The sequence below is a fragment of the Odocoileus virginianus genome, unplaced genomic scaffold (assembly GCF_023699985.2).
Source record: "Odocoileus virginianus isolate 20LAN1187 ecotype Illinois unplaced genomic scaffold, Ovbor_1.2 Unplaced_Contig_45, whole genome shotgun sequence".
Taxonomy (NCBI): domain Eukaryota; kingdom Metazoa; phylum Chordata; class Mammalia; order Artiodactyla; family Cervidae; genus Odocoileus; species Odocoileus virginianus.
This window is the reverse complement of record NW_027224362.1, coordinates 186,096-211,387: the sequence shown is the minus strand read 5'-3', so window position 1 is coordinate 211,387 and position 25,292 is coordinate 186,096.

The following is a 25,292-nucleotide window of genomic DNA, read 5'->3' as shown; positions in this document are numbered from 1 at the left end:
CGATGGTGTGATCACTCACCTAGAGCCAGATATCCTGGAATGTGAAGTCAAGTGGGCCTTAGAAAGCATCACTACGAACAGAACTAGTGGATGTGATGGAATTCCAGTTGAGCTATTTCAAATCCTGAAAGATGATGCTGTGAAAGTGCTGCACTCAATATGCCAGCAAATTTGGAAAACTCAGCATAGCCACAGGACTGGAAAAGGTCCGTTTTCATTCCAATCCCTAAGAAAGGGAATCCCAAAGAGTGCTCAAACTACCACACAATTGCACTCATCTCACACTCAATAAAATAATGCTCAAAATTCTCCAAGCCAGGCTTCAGCAATATGTGAACCGTGAAATTCCAGATGTTCAAGCTGGTTTTAGAAAAGTCAGAGGAACCAGAGATCAAATTGCCAATATCTGCTGGATCATCAAAAAAGCAAGAGAGTTCCAGAAAAGCATCTATTTTTGCTTTATTGACTACACCAAAGCCTCGACTGTGTGGATTACAATAAACTGTGGAAACTTCTGGAATAGATGAGAATACCAGACCACCTGACCTGCTTCTTGAAAAACCTATATGCAGGTCAGGAAGCAACAGTCAGAACTGGACATGAAACAACTGACTGGCTCCAAATAGAAAAAGGAGTACGTCAAGGCTGTATATTGTCACCTTGCTTATTTAACTTACATGCAGAGTACATCATGAGAAATGCTGGGCTGGAAGAAGCACAAGCTGGAATCAAGATTGCTGGGAGAAATATCAATAACCTCAGATATGCAGATGACACCACCCTTATGGCAGGAAGTGAAGAGGAACTAAAAGCCCCTTGATGAAAGTGAAAGAGGAGAGTGAAAAAGTTGGCTTAAAGCTTAACATTCAGAAAACCAAGATCATGGCATCTGGTCCCATCACCTCATGGGAAATAGATGGGGAGACAGTGAAAAAAGTGTCAGACTTTATTTTGGGGGGCTCCAAAATCACTGCAAATGGTGACTGCAGCCATGAAATTAAAAGATGCTTACTCCTTGGCAGGAAAGTTATGACCAACCTAGATAGCATATTAAAAAGCAGAGACATTACTTTGTCAGCAAAGGTCCATCTGGTCAAGGCTATGGTTTTTCCAGTGGTCATGTATGGATGTGAGAGTTGGACTGTGAAGAAAGCTGAGTGCCAAAAAAATTGATGTTTTTGAACTGTGGTGTTGGAGAAAACTCTTGAGAGTCCCTTGGACTGCAAGGAGATCCAACCAGTCCATCCTAAAGGAGATCAGTCCTGGGTGTTCATTGGAAGGACTGATGCTGAAGCTGAAACTCCAATACTTTGGCCACCTCATGTGAAGAGTTGACTCATTTGAAAAGACCCTGATGCTGGGAGGGATTGGGGGCAGGAGGAGAAGGGGACGACAGAGGATGAGATGGCTGAATGGCATCACCGACTTGATGGGCATGAGTTTGAGTAAACTCTTGGAGTTGGTGATGGACAGGGAAGCCTGGCATGGTGCAGTCCATGGGGTCACAAAGAGTCGGACACAGCTGAGCAACTGAACTGAACTGATAGAATTCTAAGAGCTTAAATGTTATAGAATCTACAAAACATGAACTCTTTTTTTAAAAAAACAAGTAGCTAGTTTATTTTACTATATTTTAAATTTCTTTTGGAGTATAGTTGATTTACAATGCTTTGTTATTTCAGGCATACAGCAAAATGAATTAGTTATACATAAGCATATATTCACTCTTTTTAAAAATACTTTTTCCATCTAGATCATTAGAGAATACTGAGTAGAGTTCCCTGTATTATACTGTAGGCTCTTATTAGTTATCTATTTTATACATAACAGTGTGTATATGTCAATCTCAATTTCTCAATTTATCCCTCTCCCACCCTTTTCCATCTGGTAAACATAAGTTTGTTTTTTATATCTGTGACTCTATTTCTCATTTGTAAATCAATTCATTTGTACGATTTTTAAAATTCTACATATAAGCAATATCATATGATATCTGTCTTTCTCTGACTGACTTACTTCACTCAGTATGAAAATCTCTAGGTTCATCCATGTTGCTTAAATGGCATTATTTCATTCTTTTTAAAGGCTGAGTAATATTCCATTGTATGTATGTACCACATCTTCTTTATCCATTCCTCTGTTGATGGACGTTTAGATTGCTTCCATGTCTTGGCTATTGTAAATAGTGCTACACCGAACATTGGAATCCATGTACATTTTTGGAATATAGGTTTCTCAGGATATATGTCCAGGAGTGGAATTGCTGTATTATAGGATAGCTCTACTTTTTGTTCTTTGAAAATTGCCATACTATTTTTCATAATGGTTGTACCAATTTATATTCCCACCAACAGTGTAGAGGGACTCGTTTTCTCAACACATGCTCCAGCATTTATTTTTTGTAGATATTTTAACGATGGCCTTTCTGAACAGTGTGAAGTGAAACCTCACTGTAGTTTTGATTTGCATTAGTGAGTTGACTAATGGTGATTGCAGCCATGAAAGTAAAAGGTGCTTGCTCCTTGGAAGAAAAGCTATGATCAACCTACACAGAATATTAAAAAGCAGAGACATTACTTTGCTGACAAAAGTCTGTCTAGTCAAAGCTATGGTTTTTCCAGTAGTCATATATGGATGTGAGAGTTGGACCATAAAGAAGGCTGAGCACTGAAGAATTGATGCTTTTGAACTGTGGTGTTGGAGAAGACTCTTGAGAGTCCCTTGGACTGCAAGGAGATCAAACCAGTCAATCCTAAAGGAAATCAATCCTGAATATTCATTGGAAAGACTGATGCTGAAGCTGAAGCTCCAATACTTTGGCCACCTGATGCAAAGAACTGACTCATTGGAAAAGACCCTGATGCTGGGAAAGATTGAAGGCAGTAGGAGAAGGGGATGACAGAGGATGAGATGGTTGGATGGCATCACCAACTCTATGGACATGAGTCTGAGCAAGTTCCAGGAGTTGGTGATGGACAGGGAAGCCTGGCTGCAGTCCATGGGGTTGCAAAGAGTCTGACACGACTGAGCGTCTGAACTTACTGAGTGATGTTGAGCATCTTTTCATGTGCCTCTTGGCCTTTTTATGTAGAAGACAAACTCTTAACTCTCTAAAGCTTGAACACACTCTCCCATGCCCTTGAAAAGTCCAATCTCTGAGCAGTCATTTGTTTGGAAATCTTATAGTAAAACATCATATTTTTGTTAGAAAATGTGGATATGAAGGTTCCACACTTTGTAATTTCTACATAGTAGTTCTTGTTTTGCTTTCTGAGGCTCAAGGGAATAACTTTGGTTTCTTTTCTCATGACAGACCTTGAAATATTTGAAAGCAACTACTGTGTCCCATCCTCTCTTATTCCTCCAGCAGAGCAGCTAAATTTCCTTAAGCTGTTAATTTATAAGTTTTATTTTTAAAAGTAGTTTGTTCAGTACTTACTATGTGTCAGGCACCGTGCAGGAAGCTGAGCATACTAAGATCCAAATCCTGTCCTTAAATAGCTCTTAGGTATGAAGATTAGGAAAAAAGTCAGTAGCTGTGCAAGAAGTCTTTTGATAGAGGTAAACATTGGCAGGAACAAGCCACAACCTGAGGTAGGATATTTGAAAATGTTTACAAAAGGTAATGATGTGCTTCAACTGAGAAACAGAATTATGGTGGTAAGTATGGGTAAACAAAGAATATTTAAAGCATTTGTTACTAGGTTGGCATGATTGAATGAAGGGTCTTTGTGGATACATAACAAAAGATAACATTGGGAAATTAAGCAGATCATAACAAGCTTTCAAATTTCTTCACCTTTTGTGGATTATATATCCGACTGTGGATTCCAGAATTGAACGCAGAACTCCAGTTAAGTATTCTCAGTGCACAGTAAGACCCCACTCATTTTTTTGGCAGATTCTGTTGAATCCTATTGGTCTTATAGCCACTAAGATAAACATTGCTACTAAGCCAAGCCTTCCTTGATCTTACTCTTGTAGGGCTGGCTCTCTGTATTCATGTGTAGGATTTTAAATTTATCCTCATTACTTTCTCTCAGATTAGATTTTACTCAGTGCTTCTGATCAAGGCTTTTTTTAATCCTGATTCTCTCATAGAATGCATTTATTATTTTTCCCCACTTCATGTTACTTTCTTTGCTTCCTTTACACTGTAATGACTTTAATTTTATTGGTGTCAAAATTTCCTTAATTTTTGAAAATTCCACTATAAGATTTCAAGTAAATAAACTGACATTCTGCAATGATGTCACCATCTCTCCCCAAGTTTTTTGATGAAGGTGACTTTAAAAAGTTATTAATGCTTGACAAAACTAAACAAATGGGACCTAATGAAACTTAAAAGCTTTTGCACAACAAAGGAAACTATAAGCAAGGTGAAAAGACAGCCCTCAGATTGGGAGAAAATAATAGCAAACGAAGCAACAGACAAAGGATTAATCTCAAAAATATACAAGCAACTCCTCCAGCTCAACTCCAGAAAAATAAATGACCCAATCAAAAAATGGGCCAAAGAACTAAACAGACATTTCTCCAAGGAAGACATACAGATGGCTAACAAACACATGAAAAGATGCTCAACATCACTCATTATCAGAGAAATGCAAATCAAAACCACAATGAGGTACCATTACACGCCAGTCAGTATGGCTGCTATCCAAAAGTCTACAAGCAATAAATGCTGGAGAGGGTGTGGAGAAAAGGGAACCCTCTTACACTGTTGGTGGGAATGCAAACTAGTACAGCCACTATGGAAAACAGTGTGGAGATTTCTTAAAAAACTGGAAATAGAACTGCCATATGACCCAGCAATCCCACTTCTGGGCATACACACCGAGGAAACCAGATCTGAAAGAAACACGTGCACCCCAATGTTAATAGCAGCACTGTTTATAATAGCCAGGACATGGAAGCAACCTAGATGCCCATCAGCAGATGAATGGATAAGGAAGCTGTGGTACATATACATCATGGAATATTACTCAGCCATTAAAAAGAATTCATTTGAATCAGTTCTAATGAGATGGATGAAACTGGAGCCCATTATACAGAGCGAAGTAAGCCAGAAAGATAAAGACCATTACAGTATACTAACACATATATATGGAATTTAGAAAGATGGTAATGATAACCCTATATGCAAAACAGAAAAAGAGACACAGATGTATAGAACAGACTTGTGGACTCTGGGAGAAGGCGAGGGTGGGATGTTTCAAGAGAACAGCATTGAAACATGTATATTATCTAGGGTGAAACAGATCACCAGCCCAGGTTGGATGCATGAGACAAGTGCTCGGACCTGGTGCACTGGGAAGACCCAGAGGGATCGGGCGGAGAGGGAGGTGGGAGGGGGGATCGGGATGGGGAATACATGTAAATCCATGGCTAATTCATGTCAATGTATGACAAAACCCACTACAATATTGTAAAGTAATTAGCCTCCAACTAATAAAAAATAAATAAATTAATTAAAAAAAAAAAAGAAAAAAAGTTATCAATGCTTGGGAGGAAATAATTTATTTTGAAGAAATGAAAGTATTTGCCACACAGAGAAAATCAAGGAGTTATTTCTGAAAAGTTATACCAGAGCTAGACATAGGAACAATGGATATATTTTGGAATACTATCTCTAAACCTAATGATAATCTATTTGCTTTGTTAAAACTAAACTTATTGACTATGTCATCAACTAACTTTCAGTTAGTATTTTGACAAAGTACAAATCACAAACTATTGCTTGAATTGTTCTCATTCATCCATGAGTTTAAGTGATTGCTTTGGCAAAATTAAGAATTACTTTGGAAATGCTGAAATGTGGGGCCTTGTGACCTTTTTCCGGGTCAGTAGAGTTAGCCATGCAGACATGATTTACCAGTACAAAGCACAAAGGGACACTGTAAAAGATGATGACCAGTTGTTATTACTTAAAATCTACCATATGACTTATAGCTTGTACAGATACTTCATAGAATGTACAACTATCCATTACCTTAGAATGAAAATTTCTGGAGTTCAAAGGACCTCTGAAGAGTATGTAATCAAAATCCTTAATATTTATAGTACAGTCTAGTGTCTCAAATAGGGAAATGACTTGGTTGAAATTATAGTTTCTTATGTCAAGTAGGTCTCTGAAACCAAAGTTGTCCTAATCGATCAGCTCTGGATTTAGAGCATATACATAGATTTATAATTCCTACCTAGAAATTATTCTGGTCAGGCATTCCTATATTTAAAAGATACTAAAAATATCAATGTCATTTACATCAATGTGGATGGACCTAGAGGATATTATGCATAGTAGAATGCCAGAATGAGAATGAAAAATACTATGTGTTATTACTTATATGTAGAATCTATAAAATAAGACAATAGAATGAGTATTACAAATCAGAATCACAGATATAGAAAACAAACTATTGGTCACCAGTGGGGAGAAGGAAAAGGGGAGGGGCAAGATAGGGGTATGGGATTAAGAGATACAAACTACTATGTATAAAATAAAGCAACAAGAATATATTGTACAGCACAGGGAAATATAGCCATTATTTTATAATAACTTTAAATGGAGTATAATCTATAAAAATATTGAATCACTATTAAAGAAATAATCCCATTTACCATCACATCATAAAGAATAAAATACTTAGAAATAAACCTACCTAAGGAGGCAAAAGACCTGTACTCAGAAAACTGTAAGATACTGATGAAAGAAATGAAAGAAGACACAGATAGAGAGATATTTCATGTTCTTGGACTGGAAAAATCAATATTATGCAAATGACTATACAGCTGAAAGTAATCTACAGATTCAATGAAATCCCAATCAAATTACCAATGACATTTTTCGCTGAATTAGAACAAAAAAATGTGTACAATTTGTATGGAAAAACAAAAGACTTAAAATAGCCAAAGCAATGTTGAGAAAGAAAAACAAAACTGGAAGAATCAACCTTCCTGTCTTCACACTATACTACAAAGCTGCAGTAATAAAGACAGTATGGTACTGGCACAAAAACAGAAATATATATCAATGGAATAGGATAGAAAGCCCAGAGAAAAACCCATGCACCTATGGTCATCTAATCTATGACAAAGGAGGCAAGAATATACAATGGAGAAAAGGCAGTCTCTTCAATAAGTGGTGCTAGGAAAACTGGACAGCTGCATGTGAAGAATGAAATTAGAACATTCTCTAACATCATACACAAATATAAATTCAAAATGGATTAAAGGCCTCAATGTAAGGACAGACACTATAAAATTGTTGGAGGAAAACAGGCAGAAAGCTTTTTGATATACATTACAGCAAGATCTTTTACAATCAAACTCTTACAATAATGAAAAAAAAATAATGAGATGAGATTAGACTTCAAAAGCTTTTGCATATCAAAGGAAAACATAAATAAAACAAATAGACAAACATCAAAATGGAAGAAAATGTTTGAAAATAAAGCAACTAACAAAGAATAACTCTCCAAAATATACAAGCAGTATATGCACCTCTATATCAAAAAAAGAAAAAACCAGCTTTTCTTTTCCCCAGATACCTGTGAGGGGAAAAATGTCTAGGTGATCACTGTTGTCATGGTAACCTTTATCTGCCTGTTTTTTTTAAATTAATTTTTAATTTTAATTGGAGGCTACTTACTTTACAATATTGTGGTGGCTTTTGCCATACATTGACATGACTCAGCCATGGGTGTACATGTGTCCCCCATCCCAAACCCCCTCCCACCTCCCTCCCCATTCCATCCCTCTGGGTTGTCCCAGTGCACCAACTTCGTGTGCCCTGTTTCATGCATCGAATTTGAACTGGTGATCTATTTCGCATATGGTAATATACATATTTCAGTGCTATTCTCTCAAATAATCCCACCCTTGCCTTCTGCCTCTTTGCCTTGGAAGTGTGCTTGTGGCCTGTTTTTCCAGGCCTTCAGATTTGAGTCTTGGACTAGAAAAACACCACTTGACTCTCCTGGACCTCCAGCTTGCAGAGGGACCACTCAGCCTCAAAAATCAAAGATCAAGCCCCAAGCCTTTGCAGTGGGAGCACTGACTCTAAGACCCTAGACTACCAGAGAACTAACCATAGGGAGTATCAAAAAATGGGAACTCACACAAAGGAAAACACTTCAATACAAGACCCTGACCCAATCACCCGTAGCACGCCATGCAGGATGCCTCATCTAAACAACAAACAAAACAAAAATACAAACCCAATCATCAGCAGACAGGATTACACCTCACTCAGCCTTGCCCATCAGAGGAAAACCAAACAAACAAACAAAAACAAACTCAGCACAAATCTCACCCTACACAAAGCTTACACAAACCACTGGACCAACCTTAGGAGGGCAGAAACCAAAAGGAAGAAAGAATTCAACCTTCTTCAAGGAAAGAATTCAACTTTCCTTGAAGCCTGGGAAAAGGAGACCTCAAACACAATAAGTTAAAAAAAAAAATAATGAAAAGGCAGAGAAATACTACACAAATGAAGGAACAAACTAGAAACACAGAAGTCCAAATAAATGAAGAGGAAATAGGCAAACTACCTGAAAAAGAATTCAGAATAATGATAGTAAAGATGATCAAAAACCTTGAAAACAAAATGGAGAAAATGCAAGAATCAATTAACAAAGACCTAGAAGAATTAAAGAATAAACATACAGAGACAAACAACACAATTACTGAAATTAAAAATACTCTAGAAGGAATCAATAGCAGAATATCTGAAGCAGAAGAATGAATCAGTGAGCTGGAAGATAAAATGGTAGAAATAACTTCTGAAGAGCAGAATAAAGTAAAAAGAATGAAAAGAACTGAGGATAGTCTCAGAGACCTCTGGGACAATATCAAATGCACCAACATTCGAATTATAGGGGTCCCAGAAGAAGAGAAAAATAAAGGGTATGAGAAAATTTTTGAAGAGATTATAGTTGAAAATTTCCCCAGCATGGAAAAGGAAATAGTCCAATCAAGTCCAAGAAGCACAAAGAGTCCCATACAGGATAAACCCAAGGAGAAACACACCAAAACCCGTAATTGTATAAACCCAAAGAAAGAATATTAAAAGCAGCAAGGGAGAAGCAACAAGTAACATACAAAGGAAACCCTATATGCTTAACAGCTGATCTTTCAGCAAAAACTCTGCAGGCCAGAAGGGAATGGCAGGATATATTTAAAGTAATGAAAGGGAAAAATCTACAACAAAGATTACTGTACCCAGCAAGGATCTCATTCAAAATAGATGGTAATGATAAGCCTATATGCAAAACAGAAAAAGAGACACAGATGTATAGAACAGACTTTTCGACTCTGTGGGAGAAGGCGAGGGTGGGATGTTTCGAGAGAATAGCATCGAAATATGTATATTATCTAGGGTGAAACAGATCACCAGCCCAGGTTGGATGCATGAGACAAGTGCTTGGACCTGGTGCACTGGGAAGACCCAGAGGGATTGGGTGGAGAGGGAGGTGGGAGGGGGGGATTGGGATGGGGAATACATGTAAATCCATGGCTAATTCATGTCAATGTATGACAAAAACCACTACAATATTGTAAAGTAATTAGCCTCCAACTAATAAAAATAAATGAAAAAAAATGATGGAGAAATGAAAAGCTTTTCAGACAAGCAAAAGTTAAGAGAATTCAGGGCCACCAAACCAGCTTTACAACAAATGTTAAAGGGACTTATATAGTCAAGAAATACAAGAGAAGAAAAAAGATCTACAAAATCAACCCCAAACAATTAAGAAAATGGCAATAGGAACATATATATCAATAATTACTTTAAATGTAAATAGATTAAATGCTCCAACCAAAAGACACAGACTGGCTGAATGGATACAAAAACAAGACCCATATATATGCTGTCTACAAGAAACCCACTTCAGACCTCAAGACACATATAGACTGAAAGTGAGAGGATGGAAAAATATATTCCATGCAAATGGGAAGCAAAAGAAAGCTGGAGTAGCAATCCTCATATCAGACAAAATAGACCTTAAAGAAGATTACAAGAGATAAGGAAGGACACTACATAATGATCAAGGGATCAATCCAAGAGGAAGACATAACAATTGTAAATATCTATGCACCCAACATAGGAGCACCTCAATACATAAGACAAACACTAACAGACATAAAAGGAGAAATTGACAGTAACACAATAATAGTAGGAGACTTTAACATGCCACTCACACCAATGGACAGATCATCAAAACAGAAAATTAATAAGGAACCGTAAGTCTTTTTTTTTTTGGAACCGTAAGTCTTAAATGATATACATTAGATGAGATGGATCTCATTGATATCTTCAGGACATTCCATCCAAATACAGAAGAATACACCTTCTTCTCAAGTACACATGGAACATTCTCCAGGATAGACCACATCTTGGGTCACAAATCAAACCTCAGTAATTTAAGAAAATTGAAATCATATCAAGCATCTTCTCCGACCAAAACACTATGAGATTAGATATCAATTACAAGGAAAAAAAAACTGTAAGAAACACAAGCACATGGAGATTAACAATATGTTTCTAAATAACCAACAGGTTACTGAAGAAATAAAAAGGGAAATAAAATAATTTCTAGAAACAAATGACAATGAAAACATGACAACTCAAAACCTATGGGATGCAGCAAAGCAGTTCTAAGAGGGAAGTTTATAGCAATACAATTCTACCTCAAGAAACAAGAAAAACATTGAATAGACAACCTAACTTTACACCTAAAACAACTGGAAAAAGAAGAACAAAAAAAAATTAGTAGAAGGAAATAAATCATAAAGATCTGAGCAGAAATAATTGAAAAAGAAATGAAAGAAACAATAGTAAAGATTAATAAAACTAAAAGCTGGTTCTTTGAGAAGATAAACAAAATTGACAAACCCTTAGCTAGACTCATCAAGAAAAAAAGAGAGAAGAATCAAATCAACAAAATTAGAAATGAAAAAGGAGAGGTTACAACAGACAATGCAGAAATACAAAGGATTATAAGAGACTATTATGAACAACTATATGGCAATAAAATAGATAACCTGGAAGAAATGGACAGATTCTTAGAAAAGTTCAATCTTCCAAGACTGAACCAGGAAGAAATAGAAATTATGAACAACCCAATTACAAGCACTGAAATTGAAGCTGTGATCAAAAATCTCCCCAAAAAAAAAGCCCAGGACCAGATGGCTTCACAGAATTCTATCAAACATTTAGAGAAGAGCTAATGCCTATCCTTCTAAAACTCTTTCAAAAAATTGCAGAGGAAGGAACACTTCCAAACTCATTCTACGAGGCCACCATCACCCTGATACCAAAACCAGACAAAGACAACACAAAAAAAGAAAACTACAGGCCAATATCACTGATGAACATAGATGCAAAAATCCTCAACAAAATTTTAGCAAACAGAATTCAGAAACAGATCAGGCAGGGTTTATTGCAGCGATGTAATGATTCTTTAATATACACAAATCAATCAATGTGATACACCATATTAACAAATTGAAAGATAAAAACCATATGATAATCTCAATAGATGCAGAAAAAGCCTTTAACAAAATTCAGCACCCATTTATGATTAAAACTCTTCAAAAAATGGGCATAGAAGGAACCTACCTCAACATAGTAAAGGCCATATATGATAAGCCTACAGCAAACATTATTCTCAATGGTGAAAAACTGAAAGCATTCCCCCTAAGATCAGGAACAAGACAAGGGTGTTCAACATAGTTCTGGAAGTCCTAGCTACAGCAATCAGAGAAGAAAAAGAAATAAAAGGAATCCAGATTGGAAAAGAAGAAGTAAAGCTCTCACTGTTTGCAGATGACATGATACTGTACATAGAAAACCCTAAAGATAGTATCAGAAAATTACTAGAGCTAATCAGTGAATTTAGCAAAGTTGCAGGATACAAAATCAATACACAGAAATCACTTGCATTTCTATATACTAACAATGAAAAGGATCAGAAAGAGAAATTAAGGAATCAATCCCATTCACCATTGCAATAAAAAGAATTAAATATCTAGGAATAAACTTACCTAAGGAGACAAAATAATTGTACCAGAAATTTATAAGACACTAATGAAAGAAATCAAAGATGACATAAACAGATGGAGAGATATTCCATGTTCCTGGGTAGGAAGAATCAATATTGTAAAAATGACTATACTACCAAATGCAATCTATAGATTCAATGCAATCCCTATCAAATTACCAATAGCATTTTTCAGAACTAGAAGGAAAAAAATCACAATTCATATGGACATTCAAATTCATATGGAAACACAAAAGACTCCAAATAGCCAAAGCAGTCTTGAGAAAGAAAAATGGAGCTGAATGAATCAGCCTTCCTGACTTTAGATTATACTACAAAGCTACAGTCATCAAGATAGTATGGTACTGGCACAAAAATAGAAATATAGACCAATGGAACAAGATAGAAAGCCCAGAAATAAACCCATGCACCTATGGGTACCTTACTTTTGACAAAGGAGGCAAGAATATACAATGGGGCAAAGACAGCCTCTTCAATAAATGGTGCTGGGAAAACTGGACAGCTACATGTAAAAGAATGAAATTAGAACACTTCCTAACACCATACACAAAGATAAACTCAAAATGGATTAAAGACCTAAATGTAAGACCAGAAACTATAAAACTCTTAGAGGAAAACATAGGCAGAACACTTCGATGACATAAATCAAAGCAAGATCCTCTATGACCCACCTCCTAGAATAATGGAAATAAAAGCAAAAGTAAACAAGTGGGACCTGATTAAACTTAAAGGCTTCTGCACATCAAAGGAAACTATAACCAAGGTGAAAACACAGTCCTCAGAATGGGAGAAAATAATAGCAAATGAAACAACTGACAAATGTTTCATTTCCAAAATATACAAGCAGCTCATACAACTCAATACCAGGAAAACAAACAACCCAATCAAAAAGTGGGAAAAAGACCTAAACAGACATTTCTCCAAAGAAGACATACAGATGGCTAACAAACACATGAAAAGATGCTCAACATTGCTCATTATTAGAGAAATGCAAATCAAAACTACAATGAGATATCACCTCACACCGGTCAGAATGGCCCTCATCAAAAAGTCTACAAACAATAAATGCTGGAAAGGGTGTGGAGAAAAGGGAACACTCTTGAACTACTTTTAGATGGTATGGATATTCCTTAGAAAACTGGGAATAAAACCACCATGTGACCCAGAAATATCACTCCTAGGCATATACCCTTAGGAAACCAAAATTGAAAGAGACACATGTATCCCATTGCTCATTGTAGCACTATTTACAATACCCAGAACATGGAAGCAACCTAGATGTTCATCAAGAGATGAATGGATTAATGATTTGTGGTATAGATACACAACGGAATATTACTCAGCCATAAAAAGGAACACATTTGAGTCAGTTCTAATGAGGTGGATGAATCTAGAACCTATTATACAGAGTGAAGTGAGTCAGAAAGAGAAAGATAAATACCATATTCTAACACATATATATGGAATCTAGAAAAATGGTATGAAGAATTTATTTACAGGGCAACAGTGGAGAAACAGACATAGAGAATAGACTTATGGACATGGGGAGAGGGGAGGAGAGGATGAGATATATGGAAAGAGTAACATGGAAACTTGCATTACCATATGTAAAATAGATAGCCAATGGGAATTTGCTGTATGGCTCAGGAAACTCAAACAGGGGCTCTGTATCAATCTAGAGGGGTGGGATGGGGTGGGAGATGGGAGGCAGTTTCAAAAAGAAAGGGATATATGCATACCTGAGGCTGATTCATGTTGTGGTCTGACAGAAAACAACAAAATCTGTTAAGCAATTATGCTTCAATAAAAAATAAATTAATTAAAAAAAGAGAAAAAGAAACCTAATAAAAAATTAGTGCAAGATTTAAACAGATGTTTCTCCAAAGACTTAGAGGAACATGAAAAAATGGTCAACGTCACTAACTATTGTTGTTCAGTCGCTAAGTCATGTCTGAACTCTGTGACTCCATGTCTGCAGCACACCAGGCTTCAGTATCCTTCAGTGTCTTTTCCAGTTTGCTCAAATTCATGTCCATTCAGTTGGTGATGCTATCTAACCATCTCGTGTTCTGCTGCTCCCTCCTCCTTTTCCTGTCAATCTTTACCAGCATCAGGGTCTTTTCTAATGAGTCAGCTGTTCACACTAAGTGGCCAAAGTATTGGAGCTACAGCTTTAGCATGAGTTCTTCCAATGAATATTCAGGGTTGATTTCATTTAGGATTGATTGTTTTGATCTTCTTGCTGTCCAAGGGACTTTCAAGAATCTTTTCCAGCACCACAATTTGAAAGCAGCAATTTTTGGCAGTCAGCCTTCTTTATGGCCCAACTCTCACCTCCGTACATGACTACATGATAAACCACAGCTTTGACTATATGGACCTGCTTTTTAATATGCTGTCTAGCTTTAGGTTTGTCATAGCTTTTCTTCCAACCAGCAAATGTCTCTTAATTTCATGGCTGCACCAACTGTCTTAGTGATTTTGGAGCCCAACAAAATAAAGTCAGTCATTGTATCCACTTTTACCCCATCTATTGCCACGAAGTGATGTGACCAGATGCCATGATCTTAGTTTTCTGAACGTGAGAATTAAGACAGCTTTTGCACTCACCTCTTTTATTATCATCAAGAAGCTCTTTAGTTCCTTTTCACTTTCTGCCATTAGAGTGGTATCAGCTGCATATCTAAGGTTGTTGATATTTCTACTGGCAATCTTGATTCCAGCTTGTGCTTCATCCAGCCCAGCATTTCACATGATGTACTCTGCATATAAGTTAAATAAGCAGGGTGACAATATACAGCCTTGACATACTCCTTTCCCAATTTGGAACCAGTCTGTTGTTCCATGTCTGGTTCTAACTGTTGCTTTTTGACCTGCATACAGATTTCTCAGGAGGCAGGTAAGGTGGTCTGGTATTCCACCATCTCTTTAAGAATTTTCCACAGTTTGTTGTGATCCACACAGTCAAAGGCTTTGGCATAGTCAATAAAGCAGAATAATTAGATGTTTTTCTAGAACTCTCTTGCTTTTTAAATGATCCAGCAGATATTGGCAATTTGATCTCTGGTTCCTCTGCCTTTTCTAAAACCAGCTTGAACATCTGAAATTTCATGGTTCATGTACTGTTGAAGCCTGTCTTGGAGAATTTTTAGCATTACTTTGCTAGCATGTGAAATGAGGGAAATTGTCTGGTGGTTTGAACCATATTTGGCTTTGCCTTTATTTGAGAAAGGAATGAAAACTGACCTTTCCCAGTCCTGTGGCCACTGCTGAGTTTTCCAAATTTGCTGGCATATTGAATGCAACACTTTAACAGCATCATCTTTTAGGATCTGAAATAGCTCAGCTGGAATTCCATCACCTCCAGTAGCTTTGTTCATAGTGATGCTTCCTAAAGCCCAGTTGACTGCATACCAGGATGTCTGGTTCTAGATGAGTGATCACACCAACATCATTATCTGGGTCATTAAGACCTTTTTGTATAGTTCTTCTGTGTATTCTTGCCACCTCTTCTTACTATCTTCTGCTTCTGTTAGGTCTATGCCATTTCTGTCCTTTATTGTGCCCATCTTTGCATGAAATGTTCTTTTGGTATCTTTGATTTTCTTTAAGATGTCTCTAGTCTTTCCCATTCTATTCTTTTCTCTATTTCTTTGCATTGTTCACTTAAGAAGGCTTTCTTATCTCTCCTTGCTATTCTCTGGAACTCTGCATTCAGTTTGGTAAATCTTTAACTTTCTCCTTTACATTTTGCTTGTCTTCTTTCCTGAGCTATCTGTAAGGCCTTCTCAGACAACTAATTTCTTTTTCTTTCTTTATTTTTTTCATTTATTTTTATTAGTTGGAGGCTAATTGCTTTACAATATTGTAGTGGTTTTTGTCATACATTGACATGAATTAGCCATGGATTTACATGTATTCCCCATCCCAATCCCCCCTCCCACCTCCCTCTCGACCCGATCCCTTTGACTCTTCCCAGTGCACCAGGTCCGAGCACTTGTCTCATGCATCCAACCTGGGCTGGTGATCTGTTTCACCCTAGATAATATACATGTTTCGATGCTGTTCTCTCAAAACATCCCACCCTCGCCTTCTCCCACAGAGTCCAAAAGTCTGTTCTATACATCTGTGTCTCTTTTTCTGTTTTGCATATAGGGTTATCATTACCATCTTTCTAAATTCCATATATATGTGTTAGTATACTGTAATGGTCTTTATCTTTCTGGCTTACTTCACTCTGTATAATGGGCTCCAGTTTCATCCATCTCATTAGAACTGATTCAAATGAATTCTTTTTTAATGGCTGAGTAATATTCCATGGACTCTGTGGGAGAGGGTGAGGGTGGGATGATATGGGATAATGGCATTGAAACATGTAAATTATCATATGTGAAAAGAATCGCCAGTCCAGGTTCAATGCATGAGACAGGGTGCTCGGGGCTGGTGCACTGGGATGACCCAGAGGGATGGGATGGGGAGAGAGGTGGGAGGGGGGTTCAGGATGGGAAACACATGTACACCCATGGCAGATTCATGTCAATGTATGGCAAAACCAATACAATATTGTAAAGTAAAAATAAATAAAACTGAAAAAAAAAAAAAAAAACAAACCTAAGATCATGGCATCTGGTCCCATCACTTCATGGAAAATAGATGGGGAAACAATGGAAACAGTGACAGACTTTGTTTTCTTGGGCTCAAAATCACTGCAGATGGTGACTGCAGCCATGAAATTAAAAGACACTTGCTCCTTGGAAGAAAGGCTATGACCAAACTAGACAGCTTATTAAAAAGCAGGCTTTTCTGTACATCTGTGTCTCTTTTTCTGTTTTGCATATAGGGTTATCATTACCATCTTTCTAAATTCCATATGTATGTGTTAGTATGCTGTAATGTTCTTTATCTTTCTGGCTTACTTCACTCTGTATAATGGGCTCCAGTTTCATCCATATATATATGATAGATATAACTGATCCACTTTTCTATATACCCATAACTAACAACATCGTAAATAAACTATACTCCAATATAATTTAAAAAAATCAACCATTTTTACTCCCTTGCTGGGAAAAGCTAACCAGTTAATGCTAGATGGCCTGGAGACAATGCATAGAAAGAAAGTCAAGTGAGTTTTTGTCTCAGTGTCAGGGCAAATCTTCCAGCATGTTTTGTGCACTTAACTACCTAGACAGCTGGTGAGTTCTTTGTCACCTGAACTGTGTAAGCAAAGATGTGGACACTGGAATGGATGTTAGCATTCCTGAAAAAGTGGAAGTGATGGAAAACCCTACAGATTGAGGGCTAGGTAAAAAGAATTGCTAACACTATTTTTTAAAATAAAAATATTGAATCACTAAGAGCTAAATCTCTCTTGACTTGGGACTAAAGATAGCAGAGGTGAGTATGAAGAGTGATCCTAAATTTCTTCTGTGTACCTGTGCTACAGATAGGTTAATATTGAACAGAGACTCTTTTGCACCATGCTTTAATTTATGCCTTTCCTATATACTTTAGTTTTTTTAAGCAACAAGAAATTCACCACTCACAAGAGAATTGAATCACAAGAGAATAGGCCTTTTATTCCCAGAATTTTTTTTTCCTCTTCAGTGGAGAGAAAGTATAATTTGTTTTTTGAGAAGTCTGTCTCAATTCAGTTTGGGCCAGAGAACGCCCCAAGTACTCCTTAAGCAAAACCTCTTTTGTGTATTGGAGCTGGATATCATCTGGAGTCTAGACTTAAGTGCTGGCAATCCATGACTTGTTTTATCAGCCATAGCATGAGATTCCTTTAATAATGGCTTCTGTTTTCCCTGTCTTCTGGTGAAGACTTACCTCAACAGTGTCTCCATTTCCCCAATAAGCAGAATTTATTATATTTTCCTTTGCACTGGTTTGTCGGAATTGATAGTTACACAACTCTTTCATCTTCTTCGTGTAGGAAAAATGGTGACATATTATCAACATGGCATAATTATGACAAGTGAGCAATAATATTTTTGGGTAGCAAATACAAGTACCCTTTTCTCAAATTTATTATGTCTGAGGCTCTATATATGCATTACCTCATTTTTTTTTCTCACACTAGCCCTATGAGGTACTAGTTTTGTTCCCGTTTTATAGATAAGAAAATTGAGACTATAAGAAGGTAAGCAACTTATCCAAGGACACATAGCTTATTGGTGAAAGTGAAGTCACTCAGTCGTGTCCGACTCTGCGACCCCATGGACTCCTCTGTCCATGGGATTTTCCAGGCAAGAGTACTGGAGTGGTTTGCCACTTCCTTCTCCAGGGGATCTTTCCCACCCAGGGATCGAACCCAGGTCTCCCACATAGTGGGCAGAGGCTTTACGTCTAATCCACCAAAGAAGCCCATTAGTGGTGAAGCTGGTATTCAAACTGAGGTGTATCTGATTCCAGCATTTGAGCTCTTAAGTTCAATCATAATGTCTCCAAATTTGAAAAACTGACAAAATTTGGTGTGCTGTATACAGAAGCTGTATTTGAGTAGTGGGTTGGAACACAGAAATAAGAGCCTCATGAGTCTGTGAGGACACATAGTGGATGTAATAGAATGAGCACAGTCTTAAGAATTTAACAGACCTTTGTTTGAATCCCAGCTTTGCCAGTTACTAGTTGTTTGACCTTAAGTAGGTCACTTAAACTCTCTGGGCCTTAGTTCCTTTATCTGTAAATTGGAAATAAAAATACTTACCTCATAGGGTTGTGATAAGTATTAAACAAGATGATGAATGTTAAGTGCTTGGAAAATAAGAGACTAAACTTGCGGTAACTGCTAGAGTTGCATTTTTTATATCATTATTGTTGTTATTAAATTATTTTTTAACAGATTGGGAGGTAGGAAGAGTGTCAGATGAGGAGTCTACTTCAGATTTTATCATTTCAGGCTTCTTACTCCTGTGTAATGTTAACTCTATGTGGAAATGGCCTTCCTAGAAGTTTTACAGAATATCAAATACACTTTTCTGCTCTGAGCACGTGTTCCTTTGTATATAGAAATTTAGAGACTTTTCAACAGTTTCAAGAAATATTAAGTTTCTACTTTGTGTATGGCTTTGTGAGTGATACAAAGAGGCATATACTCTGGGAAAAAAGATAACAGTCATTGAGCAATTTATATGTTATCCCACTTTATCCTGTTCATTCACTCAACACACATTTAATGAACAATAGTATTCAAGATACTATGCTAGCATAGGCTGTGGCTGGAGTAGAAAATAAATAAATCATATATATATATATATATATATATATATAATCTTGGTCCTTGTTTCCATGGAGCCCTGTATTCTAGGTTGAAAGTGAAAAGTGCATTGATAAAGGTTAATACATGGAATAATAAGAAATCAGAAAGGAAATGATGGCTTCTTGTAGAGACTAAGTGAATGTAGGAGCTACTATTTCAGTTGAATCCTCCAGTTGATTTGGTGATAAGACAGGAAAGGTGGTGTATGACTTTTACCCTGTTCTTTTAAGCTCTGGTATAATTTATTTTTCTATTTTGAAGCACAGTCTATTGTAACAATTTCAAGTGGAGGATCTGGAACCCAGTAGTCTATGTTCAAATCCTGGTTCAGCCACTTACCTGTTCTGTGACTTGGTTTCTTCATCTGACAAATAGGGTAACAAAAGAACCATCCTAATAGGGTTTTTCTAGGTTTACATGAGATGAATGTACATAAAACACTTATTACAGTGCCTGAAACATGTTGAATGCACAGTAACTGTGAGCTACCTCTGTATTATTACTAGGTTTTTAAAAAATTATTTATTTTTAAATGTATTTATTTTTAATTGAAGGATAATTGCTTTACAGTATTGCATTGGTTTCTACCAAACATCAACATGAATCAGCCATAGGTTTACCCATGTGAAGGATAATCGCTTAACAATATTGTGTTGGTTTCCACTATACATCAACATGAATCACATAGGTACACATGTCTCCTCGCTTTTGAGCCTCCCTCCCAATTCCACCCCTTCCCATTCCTCTAGGTTGTTACAGAGCCTTGGTTTGAGTACTCAGAGTTATACAGCAAATTCCCACTGGTTATCTATTTTCTATATGGTTGTTGTTGTTCAGTTACTCAGTTGTGTCTGACCCTTTGTGACCCCATGAATTGCAGCATACCAGGTTTCCCTGTCCTTCACTGCTGCTAAGTTGCTGCTGCTAAGTCACTTCAGTCCTGTCTGACTCTGTGCGACCCCATAGATGGCAGCCCACCAGGCTCCCCCGTCCCTGGGATTCTCCAGGCAAGAACACTGGAGTGGGTTGCCATTTCCTTCTCCAATGCATGAAAGTGAAAAGTGAAAGTGAAGTCACTCAGTCGTGTCTGACTCTTAGCGACCCCATGGACTGCAGCCCACCAGGCTCCTCCGTCCATGGGATTTTCCAGGCAAGAGTAACTGGAGTGGGGTGCCATTGCCTGTCCTTCACTATTTCCTGTAATTTTCTCAAGTTCATGTCCATTGTTCAATGATGCCATCCAACCATCTCATCCTCTGTTGCCCTTGACTCCTTCTGCCCTCAATCTGTCCCTGTTAGGGTTGTTTCCAATTAGTCAGTTGTTTGCATCAGGTGGCCAAAGTATTGGAGCTTCAGTTTCAGCATCAGTGCTTCCAATGAATATTCAGAGTTGATTCCCTTTAGGATGGATTGGTTTCATCTCCTTGCTTTCCAGGGGACTCTCAAGAGTCCTCTCCAGCATCACAGTTCAAAAGCATAAATTCTTCGACGCTCAGTCTTCTTTGCTGTCCAACTCTCACATTCATACATGACTACTGGAAACCATAGCTTTGACTATACAGACCTTTGTTGGCAAAGTGATGTCTCTGCTTTTTAACACACTGTCTAGGTTTGTCATAGCTTTTCTTCCAAGGAGCAAGTGTCTTTTAATTTCGTGGCTGGCTGCAGTCACCATCCACAGTGATTTTGGAGCCCAAGAAAATAAAGTCTGTCACTGTACCTACCCATTTCCCCCCAACTATTTGCCATGATCTTAGTTTTTTGAATACTGAGCTTTAAGTCAGGTTTTTCATTCTCCTTTTTCACCTTCATTAAGAGAATTTTTAGTTCCTCTTTGCCTTCTGCCATAAGAGTAGTGTCATTTGGGTATCTGAGGTTGTTGACATTTCTCCTGGCAATCTTGATTCCATCTTGTTCCTCATCCAGCCCAGAATTTCACACGATGTACTCTGCATATAGGTTGAATAAGCAGGGTGACAACATACTGACCTAACTTACCCCTTTCCCAGTTTCAAATCAGTCTATTGTTCCATGTCTTGTTCTGTTACTTCTTGACCTGCATACAGGTTTCTCAGGTGGCAGATCAGGTGGTCAGGTATTCCCATCTCTTTAAGAGTTTTCCAGTTTGTTATGATCCACACACCCAAAGGCTTTAGCATAGTCAATGAAGCAGAAGTAGATGTTTTTCTGGAATTCCCTTGGATTTTCTGTGATCCAGTGGATGCTGGGAATTTGATCTCTGGTTCCTCTGCCATTTCTAAATCCAACTCGTACATCAGGAATTCTCAATTGACATTTTGTTGAAGCCTAACTTGAAGGATTTTCAACATTTTCTTACTAGTATGTGAAATAAGTGAAATTTTCTGGTAGTTTGAACATTCTTTGCTTTAACTTTCTTTGGGAAAAGAATGAAAACTCATCTTTTCCGGTCCTGTGATCACTGCTGAGTTTTCCAAATTTGCTGGTATATTGAGTGTAGCACTTTAACAGCATCTTGTTTTAGATCTGAATTAACTCAGTAGGAATTCCATCACTTGCACTAACTTTGTTCATAGTAATGCTTCCTAAGGCTCACTTGACTTCACACTCCAGGATGTCTGGCTATAGGTGAGTGACCACACCATCATGGTTATCCCTGTCATTAAGACCTTTTTTTGTACAGTTCTTCTGTGTATTCTTGCCACCTCTCCTTAGTGTGTATGTTTCCATGCTACAGTCTCCATTTGTCCTACCCTCTTCTTCCTCCCCATCTCCCATGTCCATAAATATGTTCTCTATGTCAGCATCTCCACTGTTGCCCTGCAGATGGGTTCATTGGTACCATCTTTCTAGATTCCAGATATATGCATTCATATACATATTTGTTTTTTCTTTCTGACTTACTTCACTCTGTAAAATAGGCTGTAGGTTCACCCATCTCATTAAAACTGACTGAAATGCATTCCTCTTAGTAGCTGAGCATTATTCCATTGTATATATTTACCACAGCTTCTTTATCTATTCATCTGTCAGTGGACATCTAGGTTGCTTCCCTGTCCTAGCTGTTGTAAATAGTGCTGCAATGAACATTAGAGTACGTGGCTTTTTCAGTTTGGGTTTCCTCAGAATATATGCCTAGTAATGGATTACTGGGTCATATGGTAGATTTATTCTCATTTTTAAAGGGATCACCATACTGACTTCCATAGTGACTATATCAATTCACATTTCCACCAACAATGCTATAGTTTTCTTTTCTCCATACCCTCTCCAGCACTTGTTGTTTGTGGATTTTTTGATGATGGACATTTTGAAGAGTGTGAGGTGATATCTCATTGCAGCATTGATTTTCATTTTTCTAATAATGAGTGATGTTGAGCATCTTTTCATGTGTTTATTGGCCATCTGTATGTCTTCTTTGGAGAAATGCCTGTTTAGGTCTTTTGCCCACTTTTTTATTTGTTTGTTTTTCTGGTACTGAGTTGTATGAATTGCTTGTATATCTCAGAAATTATTCTTTGTCAATTGCTTTATTTCCAATTATTTTCTCCCATTCTGAGGGCAGTCTTTCCTCCTTGCTGTGCAAAAGCTTTTAAGTTTAATTAGGTCCCATTTGTTTATTTTTGTTTTTATTTTCATTATTCTAAGAGGTGGGTCAAAGAGTAAGAGTTTTACTTCTTTTCCAATCTGGATTCTTTTTATATTTCTTCTCTGATAGCCATAGCTAGGACTTCCAAAACTATTTTGAATAATAGTGGTGAGAGTGGGCACTCTTGTCTTATCTCTGACCTTGGAAGGAACGCTTTCAGTTTTTCACCACTGAGAATGTTTGCTGTGGGTTTGTTGTATATGGCCTTTATTATGTTGAGGTAGGTTCCTTCTATGCCCATTTTTTGAAGAGTTTTTTTTTAATCATAAATGGGTGCTGAATTTTGTTGAAAGCTTTTTCTGCATCTATTGAGATTATCATATGGTTTTTATCTTTCAATTTATTAATATGGTGTATCACATTGATTGATTTGTGTATATTGAAGAATCCTTGCATTCCTGGGATAAACCGACTTGATCATGCTGTATGATCTTTTTAATGTGTTGTTGAATTCTGTTTGCTAGAATTTTCTTGAGGAGTTTTGCATCTATGTTTATCAGTGATATTTGCCTGCAATTATTTTTTTAATGATGTTTTTGTCTGGCTTTGGAATCAAGGTGATGGTGGCTTTGTAGAAAGCTTTTGGAACTGTTCCATCCTCTGAAATTTTTTTGAAAGAGTTTCAGAAGAATAGGCATTATCTCTTCTCTAAACTTTTGGGGCAATTCACCTGTGAAGCCATCTGTCCCTGGGCTTTTGTTTTTTGGGAGATTTTTGATCACAGTTTTTGTTTCAGTGTTTGCAATTTACTTGCTCATAATTTCTATTTCTTCCTGGTTCAGTCTTGGAAGGTTGAACTTTTTAAAGAATCTGTCCATTTCTTCCAGGTTGTCCATTTTATTGGCATATAGTTGCTTGTAATAGTCTCTTATGATCTTTTGTGTTGGATTAAATTAAATTAGGATTATAGTCCTTATAATCTTAATTTCTGTGTCATCTGTTGTAACCTCTCCTTTTCATTTATAATTTTGTTGATTTAATTCTTCTCCATGTTTTTCTTGATGAGTCTGGCTAATAGTTTGTCAAGTTTGTGGTTTGTCAAAATGGTTTGTCAATCTTATCTTCTCATAGAACAAGCTTTTAGTTTTATTGATCTTTAACATTGTCTCCTTCATTTCTTTTTCATTTATTTCTGCTCTGATCTTTTTTCTTTCCTTCTACTAACTTTGGGGTTTTTTTCCTTCTTTTCCAGTTGTTTTAGGTGTAAAGTTAGGTTGTCTATTCGATGTTATTCTTGTTTTTTTCAGGTAGGATTGTATTACTATAAACTTCTTTTTTAGAACTGCATTAGCTACATCCCATACATAGATTTTGGATCATTGTGTTTTAATTGTCTGTTTTTTTTTCTGGGAATTTTTTGATTTACCTTATTTCTTCAGTAAACTGTTCATTATTTAGAAATGTATTGTTTAATCTCCATGCGTTTTTGTTTTTTGCATTTTCCCCCCTGTAGTTGATATCTAGTCTCATAACATTGTGGTCAGAAAAGATGCTTGATATGATTTCATTTTTTTAAAATTTACTGAGGCCTTATTTGTGACCCAAGATGTGATCTATCCTGGAGAATGTTGCATATGGACTTGAGAAGAAAAGTGTATCCTTCTGCATTTGGATGGAGTGTCCTGAAGATATCAATTGGGTCCATTTGGTCTAATGTTTCATTTAAGGCTTGTATTTCCTTATTAATTTTTTGTTTTGATGATCTGTCCATTGGTGTAAGTGGGGTGTTAAAGTCTCCTACTATTATTGTGTTACTGTCAATTTCTCCTTTTATGTCTGTTAGTGTTTGCCTTATGTATTGAGGTGCTCCTATGTTGGGTGCATAAATATTTACAATTGTTATATTTTCTTCTTGGATTGATCCCTTGATCATTATGTAGTGTCCTTCTTTATCTCTTATATTTTAAGATCTATTTTGTCTGATATGATAATTTCCACCTCAGCTTTCTTTTGAATTCCATTAGCATGGAATATCTTTTCCCATCCTCTCACTTTTCAGTCTGTGTGTGTCTCTAGGTCTGAAGTGGGTCTCTTGTAGACAGCATATATATGGATCTTATTTTTGTATCCATTCAGCCAGTCTATGTCTTTTGGTTGGAGCATTTAATCCATTTACATGTAAAGTAATTGTTGACATATATGTTCCTATTGGTGTTTTCTTAATTGTTATTATTAGGTTTTTGATACCAATATAGCTGACATGCTTAATCTTTCAGCCCCCAGTAAGTGAAATATTCATGAATCACTATACTTTAACAAAGAATAGGGAAAATATAACAGGAGTTATACAAAGAAACATGCTCAGACAGGAAAAAATTATTTTGCTGTTTCCTCA